This window comes from Pezoporus occidentalis, unplaced genomic scaffold (assembly GCF_034315485.1).
Source record: "Pezoporus occidentalis ecotype Australia unplaced genomic scaffold, CSIRO_AGI_Poc_V1 ctg56, whole genome shotgun sequence".
NCBI lineage: Eukaryota > Metazoa > Chordata > Aves > Psittaciformes > Psittacidae > Pezoporus > Pezoporus occidentalis.
In genome coordinates this window covers 994421-1008598 of record NW_026915899.1, presented here as the reverse complement: position 1 = coordinate 1008598, position 14178 = coordinate 994421, and the positions used below count along the sequence as shown (strand labels likewise).

At 38.8% G+C, this 14178-nt stretch overlaps 1 protein-coding gene across 2 annotated transcripts in view; it reads left to right on the top strand.

Annotated features, from left to right (window-relative positions):
- The window catches only part of COG5 (component of oligomeric golgi complex 5), a 192077-nt gene that overhangs the window by 55449 nt on the left and 122450 nt on the right, over positions 1-14178 (top strand). The gene's annotated exons all lie outside the window — the stretch shown is intronic.

The following is a 14178-nucleotide window of genomic DNA, read 5'->3' as shown; positions in this document are numbered from 1 at the left end:
TTACATATACCTCTGTATTTGTCTGAATTTTAGATTTTGGTATATGTCTGATAAATTTTATTATTTGTTTTTTAATTTCCTTTTAAGAAACCATTGGGTCTTTTTATTTAGCCTTTAGTTTTTTTTTCTTGGCAGTGGAGGACTGTGAAAAACATAGTATTAAAATTGACACATGCAAAATGCTGTTATAGTTTAAATTAGACGTTTCCCCTTGCACTAACCTTTGTTACTTTATAATAAAGCATATTATTGTAACAAAGTCAGCAGAAAATTTTCAAGCAGCAATGTTTTTCAGATCCATGGCATCTGTTCAGTTGGTGTTTATGGAGCACTTCAAGATGCTCAGATGAATGAGGCTATATTAGTGTATGTGTTAGGTGGCACTGTTTGAAGGAGCAGCATGTCTAAATAAATGCATCTTGGACGTTTATAAATTTAGTTGTATACAAACCCTCCAAAGTAAAATAGCCTATGAATGTAAGCATTAAACTCCTTGGATGTCTTTTATTGGGAAAGCAGGATTGATAAAGGCACAATATGTCGCAGGCTTTATTTCACAGTTCTGCCAACACGAATCCTATCTGAGCTAGAGCACAGCTGCTATTCCTGCCAGTCCTCCTCTCTCTCCTGATGGAGCTTGATCAGCTTGCTTTGTTTTTCTGTGTTCTTTTAAAAAGAAGACTGTTTAATGATCATCGCTAATGAATTAGCGATGTCCTGTTCAGGGGCTATTCTTTATGCAGTGCTTCCCCCCCAACATTAAAATGTTCTTTATTGTCACAGTATAGAGAAAGGTAATGAGGAAAAATAGATGTGAAGTTGAAGATGGATTGTGGTGGATAGAAATACACAGAGAAAACTAGATGTTCTTACAACAATTGTGCTATTCTTTTTATCCCTGTAACACAGCTACTCCTCCTCCGCCCCCCACACAACAGATTTGTAATGAAAGAATAGAATCTTGTGCAGGCTGCAACTCCCAGAGGTAAAACCCACAGTACTAGACTTCCATCTGTATAGCCTATTTTATTTCAGAGAGATTTCATTTAGTTTTCCTTGGTTAAATTAGTCTGAAATACTGTCTTTGCAAGTTCATTAAAATTATTTTATAATGGGTGTGTGCTATGATTTTTGAAGTTTTATATTCAGTTGCTTGGTGATGAGGCTTGCTGTTTACCTGATGCTTTCTGCTGTACATCCTGCTGTTTGTTATGGTCTCTTGCCTTCCCACTCACCCTCATGGCCACAAGTGTAACTCTTGATTTGTTCTCCACAGAATTCTCTCTCCCCTCTTCCACCCCCATAATGAAATACTGGAGTAAAGAAAAAAAGTCACCTGTGTTAGTTGTGTGTTGTTATAGTGGGGAGGGGAATCCCCTTCGGTTGAATAATGTATTTTTATAGAAGATTATTTCACCGTAATACTTATCTGTAATGTTTACCAAACATTTTATCTGCTTGGGAGAAACCTGGATTTGAGATAAAGCTATAAATGTGTAATAAAAAAAAAAGCAGCTCCCTGGGGAAAGGGGTGGTGCTGGGTTTTGTTTTTACCCTTCAACTAGCCTGCTAAAATGTACTGAATCAATACTCTGAATCAATATACACGTATTCAATAGTTTATTAGGAGCAGTTAAACCTATGTAGGAGGCTTAATTCTGATGAGATCTGCGCATCTGGATCATTTAATAACCTGTACACTTACAGGGGTGAGTAAAGCTACAGTGCAATATAGGACTGGGCACCATGTGGTGCAGAGACAGCATGGTCTCTCTGCAGATCCAGAGCGCTCCAGGGATCAGTGCCTTCTGCTCTTCACTGGCTTGTAAGACAGTATAACCTTATCCCTCTCCTTTGCCAAATAATAAATCTCCATTCCTCCAAAAGACAAGCAAATAGCTGAATTAGATACGTAAATTAATATGAATCCACTTAAGCAACCTTTGTGTGAAGGGCAGTGATTGAACACTTGAAAAAGGCTGATAACCTTTTCAAGTGTTATCAGTTAATTCAGACAGTAATAATCTGGATTTCTCTGATTGCCATTTAAAAGGTCCTTTAATTTTTCCACACAGAGGTTAGCCTTACTGAAGGTATTTGTTTCAGTACCAGGTTCGGTGCCACTCTGTGTTTCTAAGTTTGTTACTTTGCTCAACTCTGTTCTCTAAAGAATTTGCACTTCAGCTTTGAAAATTTTGAGTGGTTTTGCCACAGCTAATTTGTGCAGTAGCTTATTTATATGTTGCATGCATGTGTTAATTAGTTACTGAGTAACTGGAAACCAAAATAGATACAGTAATTGCTGAATAAGATGGTGGAAACTTGATGCCAGTATGGACCAAAACTTTAGAGAGTTTTGTATTTTGTTGCTTTAATGTGGAGGTTCATACACACCGTGGATTAAAGATTAACTTCCACGCCTGGTTAATTGATATAAATTGTTCTGCTGTGATTCTCGCATCTCTGCCACACACAGGTACTTGTTCCTATATAGGTGCTGATGCATGTATGTCTGGAAGAGCGAGGTGCAGTGGGCTGACCTTGCTGAAAGCTAAAGGGGTCATTTTCGGCAGAAGGCTTGTGTAGGTGCAGAGAAGGGGAGGAGACAATGTGGCTGGGAGATGTGGGGGGAAGGGATCCGGAGTGGCTGGGGTTTAGATTGGTAGCATAAACTGATTTTGAACTGAATCCCAAGAGATTTGGGTCTGGTATCAGAAATCAGTATCTTCTCTTTCTTAAAATCTACAGTACAGTCAGATTATATACAAGTAAGTGTGTGAATCGTCACTGTTCTCCATCTCCCCTGGAGGTCTCTGAACACTCGGCAAACTCCAGAGGAGTGGGGAAAAGCTGACCTTATGGCGCGACTCAGGGTAAATGGACTGATTAAAAACCTGGGTCAATTTAACATTTGCTTTTGACACAATAATTTTTGACTAATGATAGGGGACATGAGCAATTAAAAGAGACCACCATAATTCTAATGAGTGCTTCTGAAAATAATGTTTGCCAGTTAATTTTTGCTCTATCTTTATTGTGGTACCATTCTTTTGACATTGCACATAGGTATGGGGAGATCTGCTGCTGTGGACTGCAGTTACTATGTGGTGTGTGTTATGGTTCTAAATACTTATTTCTGAAAGTGGATGTGAAAATTAAGTCACGAATTTGACACAGACTCTGAGACACTCATTGAACATAGCTGTTTTGCTAACAGAGCTTGCAAGATCCTTTTGTCACCCTTTGTCACCTCATTTCTGCAACTACAAATGGAAAGCTTAATAAAAGGTAATAAACTTACTTGTTTTTTTTAAATAAGACTACCGGTATGATAAAGTGTAAGTGTATTAACGCTATTGAATTCTGTAGGCCTTTTAGTACATTTTAAGGAAAAAAAAATCAAAGATAAAAAGAAAAAAACCCAAACCTTGAGCAACTGGAGTGATAGAGTCAATGGCAGAGCAGCTTTTTCTTGAAAAATAATGGTTTCATCTTCACTGTCTTCTTTTATAGAGTTTATTCTATCCCAAGATCTGCAGAGTCTTTAAGCCTTCCAACTATTTTCATCTTTGAGCTGAAAGTCTTTTGTATACATAGTACATTGAAGAAATTTTGATATAATTTCCCCCCCCAACCCCGAACACCTCTAATTTTTATTGTAATTTTCCTTGTCACATATTTTTGAAACTCTTACATAATTCTTCATTAGCTTTTTTTTTCACAGCACAAAATATCCTGTCTGTCAGAAGCTGACTTACAATTCCATTCTTCATCCATCCACCAAGCATCTATTGTTACTTTTTGAATTTATAATTATGTCTTCATACAACAGTGCTAGTACATCTAATATAAGTATTAATGCTGTTTGAACAACTTACAGCATTGGAGAAGAGTGAGAGCAGCGTTGCTGGGTTGGGGTGTAAGGGAATCGTGGAGATGAGCCCTGCTGTGTGAGCAGAAGTAGCTAATTTGGGCGAAGCATCAGCCATAGTTCTTTTTAGTTTTGTTCCTTGATCAATATGCAGGTGCCTCTTGGTCATATCGATTTTTTTCTGCTTATTTAATGTACTTTCTTTTATGAGGCCTGTACAATCATTAAATGGAGTAGTTTGAATTGGGTTTGAATTATTTTCTCTTTCTGTGACATTGTTTTTAACATACTGGGCTCATTTACTGGATATCTGTACTGTTAGCTGCCATTAAGATAAAAATAGCTCATCTACAATAACTGTCTCTAGCCAAGTGTCTCAGGTCAAATGGTCTGACCTACTTGAAAAATTTACACAGACTCTATTTCAAAATGACAGGTATTGTCCAGTAGTTTGTTTCTGTTATTTTATTATACTCTGAAAACTGGCGAAATGTTAATTCACATCAGAACAATTTGATCGCAGTGTGAACAGTACTGAAGATCAGTTTGCTTAGAATAGACATTTGCTGAGCAGCAGCCCATGCACTGCTGTGTGACAGCATTGTTCTTAATTCTCAGCTTGCTGTCTGCCTGGCTATGTGTGCTCGAGGGGCTAGCTGGAAATCAAAATAGGTGCCTCTTACAGAGCCCCCTCAGTGCATACTCTGATGTTGTGCTCTTTAAGTGCTGAGGAGTAGCTTAGGACTGATACGCACTAGAAAAATTTTGCTGGTATGGCTCTACTAGATAATTCTTTCCGCAGATGTGTAGTGGTGCAAATGCATTTTTGCCAGTGTAATCTCTGTTAGCTCCTGAATAAAATGGGATAAATCACAGTGGCAAAAGCCCTTTTGTACACTGGTACAGAAATGCTGCGGACCTTTCACTTCATTGCCACGATGCTGCAGTAGGAAAAGTTTGTAATATAGAGCTGGATTTAATATAACTCTCATTAAAGAATAGAACATGGAATCAACTGTATTACACTTAGTAAGCAAAGCTAGTGAAAAATATTGGATGAGTCATAAAGAATACTGTGAGTCTTTTTTTCTAACCCCCTTTTTCATCCTCAAAACAATTTGATGGGGCTGGTTTAACAGATGGGCAGAAAACCTAAGAGTGTGTGTTGGAAAACTGTTTCCAGATGAAGAAGTTTGCTTAAGTCATTTACACTCTTTTTTTTCTTTGTTCAACATTGACTGAACTAGTCAAAACATTTTAAGCATATTAAGCAAAGACATATTAAGCAAGTCTATAAAATAATTAAATTGAAACTAGAAGCTAAGAGTTCTTAGAAATATTTACATTAATATTTGATTCAGTATGAATCTTATGATAACTAGTTTTGAATCTTTTAGGAACATTGTGCTGAAGATAAAGAAGATGTTTGTCAGGTTGGTATGCTGTTTCATGCTGAAAATATTTAGGATTATCTGGTAAATTTATTTCTGAATGCAAAATGAGCTGTGCTTCCACTTAGCTGTAAGTGCTCAGATACGATAAAGCAAAGAGACATGAGGTGTGTGGCTGCCCTTCCAAGGGAGGTTTTACAGAGTTATTAAGGTGTTGCAGCACCCTTTGTTTTTCATGGACTTTATTTCATTTCATTTCCTTTTACAGCAGTTGTACAGCAGTGCTGTGCCTGAATTCAGGTGGAGGTTTTAACGGTCCTTCCCTATCTGTTTTGGTCTTGGTCACTGCTATTATGAACTGTGAAGGTCTGCGCTCTGCATGTGCTTTTGGGAAGACCCAGCTTCTTAAAATTTATGTAAGGTTAATAGTCTGCATAATTTTTCAGAATATGAGCAAGTACTTGGCAGGAGGTGCCAAAAAGCTGTGGCAGATTTGTGTTGTCCTCTGTAGTCTCAAATCAGGTTCAGAGGACCCTGAAGATAGCAGGTGACAAATAATATACCATGAAATAACTCTTCTGTGGTGGAGATGAGTCAGGTAGTTATCAATTTCTAAACACACTTGCAAAGCAAAATCCGCTTAATAAGGGGTGGGGGGGTTGGAAGTTTTTGGATTTGTGGTTTGCTGGAATCCTGCTAAAACATGGATGTAGATTTTTGGGGTATTTTTTCCCATCCACACTGTGTGAAAAGAATCCTGTAATTTACTACACCTCCAGTGTCCAGTAATTCTCAAGCTCTTTCAGCATCCCAGTATGTTTTCCCTTTCATAACACAAGAGGAATCTCTGGTCTGCAGGTTTTTTTCCTGTTGAAGATGCTTTCTCTCTTACCTCTGCCTGCAGACTGTCCATGCGGTTCTTGCCAGTGAGTCGTCTGGTTCCTCTGAAGCCCTCACTGGAGGGGAGCCAGCAAAGTGATCACTTTCAGGAGGAGAAGTGAGAGAAGTGTAGCTGAAAACCAGCTTCTTACCTTTCTCCAAAAACTGTATCAGTTGCCAGTGGGGATCCTATAGCTTCCCTTGTTATCAGGTCCAGACTTCTCACATTGTGCCCTTTTTTTTTTTCCCCAAAAAATTCCTTTGAAGATCTGGCCTAGCCACTCCATGTTCTCTGGGAAAGGGAAAGGCAATACTCTGCCTGTATCCCTGCATGGCTAGCATGTGGCAAAGTGGGACTGAAAATCTCCTGTTACTTAAAATAAATACATTTCCAGATTTTTAGAATCTGAACTTTAAAGATCCCATTTAGTTCTCAGGACTTCTGAAAACCATGGGAATGGTTCTCTAGAAGTTCAGAAATAGAGAAACTAAGTAAAATACATGTACCAATGTAGCTTTGGCAGAATTAGAACCATGCCATGGTTTCTTGAGGGCTGACATGTTGGCACTGTTGCTGCTGATGTTTGCATTCCAGGGTGTTGTTTTCCAGGAAAAGAACAGGGATTAGATCCATCTCTCCATCTTCTGCTTCCTCTTTATTGACTGTCCACCAGATTATCCAGCTTTACTTGGGGCAGAGGGTAAAGAGGCTAAGACTCACAGAAGCGTGAGTGGTTATTCGGAGAATACAGGTAGAATGAAGAACATGCATACAGACAGTCCTTAGAATCCCAAAATACAGGTCCTCAAATACGTGAAACATGGGTATAGGTATTCTGAAATCTTCTGCTTTATCAGACCAGGGATTGTTTGTTTCCTTTTCTGTTGTTGTTGTTTTCCCTCAGAAAGGCACTTCTGGTGATTTGTGGATTTTATTAACTTAACATGATTCCCCTTTGAGTCCAGACAGACATCCCTCTTGGTTGCGGTGGGGCCTTTGATACTCAATTTCACTTTTTTTCATATCATTGTATTTCTAAAATTGGAATTGTTTTTAGCTTATTTTACCCCTGCAACAGGCTTCCTACAAAATTTTTCTGCCGCATTAACTTTTAGTGGCGTATGAACTTGGAGTAATTATTTCTCTTCTCACAAGCCACTCTTTGTTGTGGTTATACATGAGAAGATGGAAAACTGGCATTCTGTAAATGAGCCAATGAAATTATTTTCCTATTTCCTGCTATCAAATCCAAAATTTTATTACTGAATCCTGATGCTCCTAAGGAGTGCTCTGTCTTACCTACAATGCCTTTGAAGACCTGTCTGCTTTCCCTTACTCCAGCAATTTGCCTTGATCCCTGACTCTGCTTGCGTGATTCAGTGCAAGTCAGACCAAGCATAATTCACTTTGTGGATGAAAATGAGTCTTCAAAAGATTTAGATGAAACTTGGAATTGTTGCTTTCTGGGGAGGTTTCACATTTTGAAACCCTGTTTTCATCCGGTTCATGACAAATCTAAAACTATAGCAAGACATAGAATCATAGAATAGTTAGGGTTGGAAAGGACCTTAAGATCATCTAGTTCCACCCCCCCTGCCATGGGCAAGGACACCTCACACTAAACCATGCCACCCAAGGCTCTGTCCAACCTGGCCTTGAACACTGCCAGGGATGGAGCATTCACAACTTCCCTGGGCAACCCATTCCAGTGCTTCACCACCCTTACAGTAACGGACTTCTTCCTTATATCAAATCTAAACTTCCCCTGTTTCAGTTTTAACCCATTTCCCCTTGTCCTATCACTACAGTCCCTAGTGAAGAGTCCCTCTCCAGCATCCTTGTAGGCCCCCTTCCGATACTGGAAGGCTGCTATGAGGTCTCCACACAGCCTTCTCTTCTCCAGGCTGAACAGCCCCAACTTTCTCAGCCTGTCTTCATATGGGAGGTGCTCCAGTCCCCTGATCATCCTCGTGGCCCTCCTCTGGACTTGTTCCAACAGTTCCATGTCCTTTTTATGTTGAGGACACCAGAACTGTGCACAATACTCCAGGTGAGGTCTCACAAGAGCAGAGTAGAGGGGCAGGATCACCTCCTTCCACCTGCTGGTCACGCTCCTTTTGATGCAGCCCAGGGTACGGTTGGCTTTCTGGGCTGCAAGCGCACACTGAAGCCGGCTCATGTTCATTTTCTCATCAACCAACACCCCCAAGTCCTTCTCTGCAGGGCTGCTCTGAATCTCTTCTCTGCCCAACCTGTGGCTGTGCCTGGGATTGCTCCGACCCAGGTGTAGGACCTTGCACTTGGCATGGTTAAACTTCATGAGGTTGGCATCAGCCCACCTCACAAGCGTGTCGAGGTCCCTCTGGATGGCATTCCTTCCCTCCAGGGTATCAACCGAACCACACAGCTTGGTGTCATCGGCAAACTTGCTGAGGGCACACTCAATCCCACTGCCCATGTCAACAACCAAGATGTTAAACAAGACCGGTCCCAACACCAATCCCTGAGGGACACCACTCGTTACTGGTCTCCAGCTGGACATTGAGCCATTGACCACAACTCTTTGTGTGCGGCCATCCAGCCAGTTCTTTATCCACAGAGTGGTCCACCCATCAAATTGATGCCTCTGCAATTTAGAGACAAGGATGTCATGCGGGACAGTGTCGAACGCTTTGCACAAGTCCAGGTAGATGACATCAACTGCTCTACCCCTGTCCCTCAGTTCTGTAGCCCCATCATAGAAGGCCACCAAATTGGTCAGGCAGTATTTCCCCTTAGTGAAGCCATGCTGGCTGTCACCAAGCACCTTGTTGATTTTCATGTGCCTTAGCATGCCTGCCAGGAGAATGTGCTCCAAGATTTTGCCAGGCACAGAGATGAGACTGACTGGTCTGTAGTTCCCTGGGTCATCCATTTTCCCCTTCTTGAAAATGGGGGTTATATTTCCCTTTTTCCAGTTGTCGGGAACCTCACCTGACTGATTTTTCAAATATGATGGACATATATTGGAAGAGTTGTGAAATTTGGAATTGGATAGGCCTTCCTTAGTTTTTCCCTCTGAATTATTTAATAACCTAATATGATATAATTCAAATATTTTTCTTTTAATAGGAAGCAATTGCTGCTTTCAAACAGTTACTGAAATAAAAACCAATACATTTAATTTTGATTTCTCATTTATAGCAACATGAAAGCATGGAATGAAAGGAAAAAAAAAAAGAGCCAATGCCTTGCAGAGGCTGCAGTTTTCAGTCTTAGTTCATTTGTGTAAAACTAATGGAAACTCTGTTAAATCTGAAATTTTATACTTGTACTCTTGTAATTCCTTGTCCTAGAGCCTTCTTTCGTCTTCAATGCATGCTCTTGGAGAGGGAAAAAGCTGCAATCCATAAGAGCTGCCCAGCAGCCCACTGGTGGCTGTGCTGGCTGCCACAGGCAGGACCAAGGGTGGCTGCCTCTCTAAGGGCATGCTAATACATGAGTGTCTGCCAGGTTCCTCTAGTTCAGTGAGTCCTAAGAAGCCATTTTATTTACAAATAGGATCTGTGTAATATCTCCTGAAATGCAGTCAGCTAATCCCACCTTTTTAATTACTTACAATGACTTTAACTGGATCAGAAAACAGCAAGAAATATAAAGTAGTAATGTAAAAGAGTTTGTGCAGTGGGAGAACTCTTGCTGTATGCTGTAGCCAGAGTACTGTGTTCTTAGTCTGTTTCCATCTGCAGTGGCCGTCACCTGCCTCCTAGGTCTGTCAAAGTGTCTGGACTGCCATGGTAGCATTGCTCATAATATTCCTAAACCATAAATTTTTGTTCTGTGGAGTTTCTGCTTTCTACTTTTCCAATGCTTTGGGATTGGTACTCTGTATTGGAAGAGGAGCTTGGCTATCCTGAGGGCAAGATCAACTCAGGAAAGCTAATAGCCAAGAGCACACCTAGTCCAGTATCTTGTCTCTTAGGATCTGTTTGCAATCCTTTTATGTGCTTCTAGAGATCTAGAGATTATATGCTGCTTTCTGAGCAGAGACGTCTCAGTGAGATGTAGTTGACAATAGGAAGTTTTACATATTGGAATTGATTACAGATGTTGTCATGTTTCCAGTCAAGATACTTTGCTGCTACTTCTTAATTTCTAGTATTTCAGTGATAAATAGTCATAAGTGTATCAATAGCTAATTTTAAAGACCATTAATAATTTTCACTTAATTTTCTGCTAAAGGTAAGTAGTTATTTTCACTTTTCTATTATTTTGGTTTTGCCTGGCAAAATAAATTTCTGGATGTTGGAAAGACGTAAATCTTAGTTGTGGTGCAGTGTAATAATTTCTTTACTTCAGGATTGGGTTCCTATATGAAAGTTCAGTATATGCTACTGAGATATTGGTTTTACCCTGTTCTTTTTCCCCCTGACGGAACAAGTGTTTAATTTAAACAATAGTAATGTTAGTTTTAGAGAAGTATCTGTTTCTTTCCTGATCTTGAAATGATTAGTAACTATGAGCAGTGAATTCTACTTTGTGAGGCTTGAGATGAATCTATTGTCAGATTAAATATTCTTTAGAATTATAGGAACTGTAATAAAAGTTATGGGAGAATCATATGAGTGCACAATGAGTCTGTATGTTTTCTGAATTTTATTTTGAAGTATTAAATTGCAAAGCATCTTTTATCCTTCAGCCCATTTTTTTTGGTCCGTTCAACTTTCTTTGTGTTAATTATTAGATGTAATTGGCTAACAGATGTAGGTAGCAATAATTGGCTCAAAGATAATTATGTAATTCTACAAAGAAAGTATCAGCATTATTTATTTAATAAGTTATTTGCTAAATTAAATGTTATCACCCATCTGTTAACAGTTTCTGCCTTTAACAACTGAAAGACTTGCTTGAACTTACTATTTGCTTCCTTGAATAGGCAGTCTTTAACTCTGCTACCAAAGCTGTGTATTTTTAAGTCAGTGTCTGTGTGGCAGTAGGGGTCGTAGAACTCTAATGTATCATCAGTACCACATTTGAGAAAACTTCGCTTTTCATTTTTGTCTGTTTCAAAGTAATAGAAGAAAAACTACGGCTTCTTGTTCTGTTTACATTGATGTTTAGTGTATTGAGAAGACAAGTACAATTTTATGAACTTTTAACTCGTGGCAATTCTCGACGTTCATACACGTATGTACTTCCTAATTTTAACAATATAAGTATTCTTTTTTTCAAGGAAAAAAATCATGATCAGTATGTGTGAAAGATCCCAGACTAGTAGTGATAAATCATAATACTCTTTTAGGTTTTTGAAGAACTTTTACAGATCACAGAAAAGGTATGGTGCCACCACTGTCTAAAGGCAGACCTGGAGCATGTATTAAGGGCTTATTTGGTTTTTCTTCCATTTTTGAGGAGCAGTTGTGTAGTTGTACTGTTCAAATTCCCTTTCTCTGGTGTTTCAAGGTGAGCAATGATTCAGGTTCGTCATTTAGCAGATTCGGCGGCTATGGTGAACACTGCAGAGGAGATCATATGGGATGGGTTGCAGCACTTCCTTCAGCTTCTTTGCATTCTTGTTGTTGCAGGTACAGCTAAACATTACAATAAGTGCTGAGGGTGAGAGTTGTGTTTCACCAATTTGTGTCTATATAACTTTTTTAGTAACTGCAACAAATTGTCAGGGGATGGTGGCGGTGTTTAAAGTTATTTGTTTTTTTCAGTTTCACTATCCAAATTGCTTGAGATAGAAAGTATCAAAGCATCAGAAGACATAACTGCTGTCAGTCTTTGTGTCAGGGTTAAATACTTTATATTTCTACTGCAAGGTCAAAAGACAAGCATCTGTAGAGGCTAACTTCAAATGCAAGTATTTGGAATCTGAACACTGTTAAGTTTGGCTTTCAAGCAGCATTCTTTTCTTGCCCATCTTTTAGTACTGTTGCTAAGTTTTGTTACTGCGAGAAGAACTGGCAAGAATTCTGGCAGACTGGGCAGGTTTCTGCAATAGGCTGATCTCTAAATTTAAAAAGGCTTGTCTGTAGGAGATCAGATATATTGCACAATGTTTTGCAATTTTGTTTTATACAAGTTGTCTACAGAAGCACTCTGGATAATACAAGGTTCACTTTGTTCTCCCACAGAGTATGTGAGGTACATGAAACCTGGGTGATTTATAGCCTGTGCAACATCTGTTGACTGTAAAGATGATAAAATCAAGTAAATCTGCAGCTAATTGCAGGAAGTTATTGATGGTATGCCAAGAAAGAGGTGGGAGGAATTAAATATGCATTTATTAAACACAAAAATTACATTTATCCAAAAGTACCGAGGGAGTTAACAAAGCTGATGCTAAGGAAAACGCAGTTCTGCTTTTTTAGAAATGTTTTCCTGAAGGTGTAAGTATGAAAGGGGTGAATGGTGGGTGTTGAAAAGTGGCAGGAGGGACCCATAAGGAGAGAGGAATATGAAAGAAATATTTACAGCTTATATTAAAGAAAAAAGTAGTATTTCCCCTTATCCAGGGGCCAAGATAGCAACATGAGTTATTAAATCGATTTTACAGTGCTGTAGCTCTACTGATCTTAAAGTATCTGCTGGCATTTACAAGCATGCATTAGAAGTGATCCATGTTCTCTCATGTACAAACTGACATTTTTGGATGCATGTTTTAGTGCAAAAATAATGATGAAACCTCAAAAAATGTAGGATATATCTCACTGGAGTGAAAAAATGAAGTACAGCTAGAAGTAACCCACTCAGTACTTGTAGACTTGTACATTTTAAGTCTGTAACTGTCCATGTATACCTTTGTCAAGATAGGAAAGTATTCAAGAATTAGGTCATTAACCATTAACATTGTGACTTAAAACACACAAGTGAACCAACATCTCTTGTGCCCTGCTTTGAGGGCACTGATTCAGTTAAGAGTCAGCTAATTTGATGTCTCAGCAACTGGTGGGATGTTTGAAAGAAGTTATTTTTGACTAAGTTTTTTGAAACACATCATCCATTTTCCTTCACTTTCTTTTATCATTGCCTATGCCTATTGCAACATGGGATGGTACTGATGGAAACTGAGTCACAGTACCTTTACATAATGCTCTATATTAAGGACTTCTACCTAGCTATTGAATGATAACATATCAATAATATTTAAAAGCTGCCAACATGTAAATTTGTTATCTTTTCCATCCCTCTACTCATAACTATTTTGCTTGCTTTCATGGCTTTAGTTACCGAAGCAAATAAGAGAAAGACAAAATCATATACCTTCATTTAGATGAGTCCTTGTCTTTATTTGGGAAAGAGATGGTTTTCTTCAGCCACTCCAGTAATACAGTTAGAAGGGCATAATTTCTTTACATGGGTGTATGATACAATTGCAATATATTTTCAATGTAATTATCTCTTGCAGATACGAGAATACATTTCTTTTCATCCTGCTTCATTTTATATACTGATGTGGTGCACCATTTCAAGGACTGCTTATTGTTCACCTCTTTGGATTTTATGATTTTTTTCACTGACAATAAAAATCCTGTTTAATGTCTGCTTTAAATTTATTAAAAACAAGTTTTATTCACCCATTTGTTTTCCAGTCTTGGATGTCCTCCTGAAATTTGAGCAGAAATGCTGTTGGCATTGGTAATGAGCAAGCAGTGCAAAGGTATGGGCTTAGGTGGAGAGGAAATTGTCAAGGTGGAAAGCAGATGATGGCACTAAATTAATCTCATGGAGTAGTAAGACCAAACTGTACAAACTGATTTATATTGGTATTCTTTCACAAGCTACATTCCTTCATAGTTTTCTGCATCTTATGTTTGACCGTACTACGATTCTCATCATTTTCAACCTGTAAGTTCATTTATTTAGTAGTTCCCCACTTGGGCTGCATATCTCTCCTGTTCTACATTATACCTTTCTGTCCCCCTTTCTGTTTCCATCTTTTTCACATGTGCTGTACACTTTGCTTTGCATCTGTGATGTTATGAAGTCTGTTCAAAACAGAAATAGGACAACTAGCTTTTTACTGGCTACATTCTTTATTTTTACCTCAA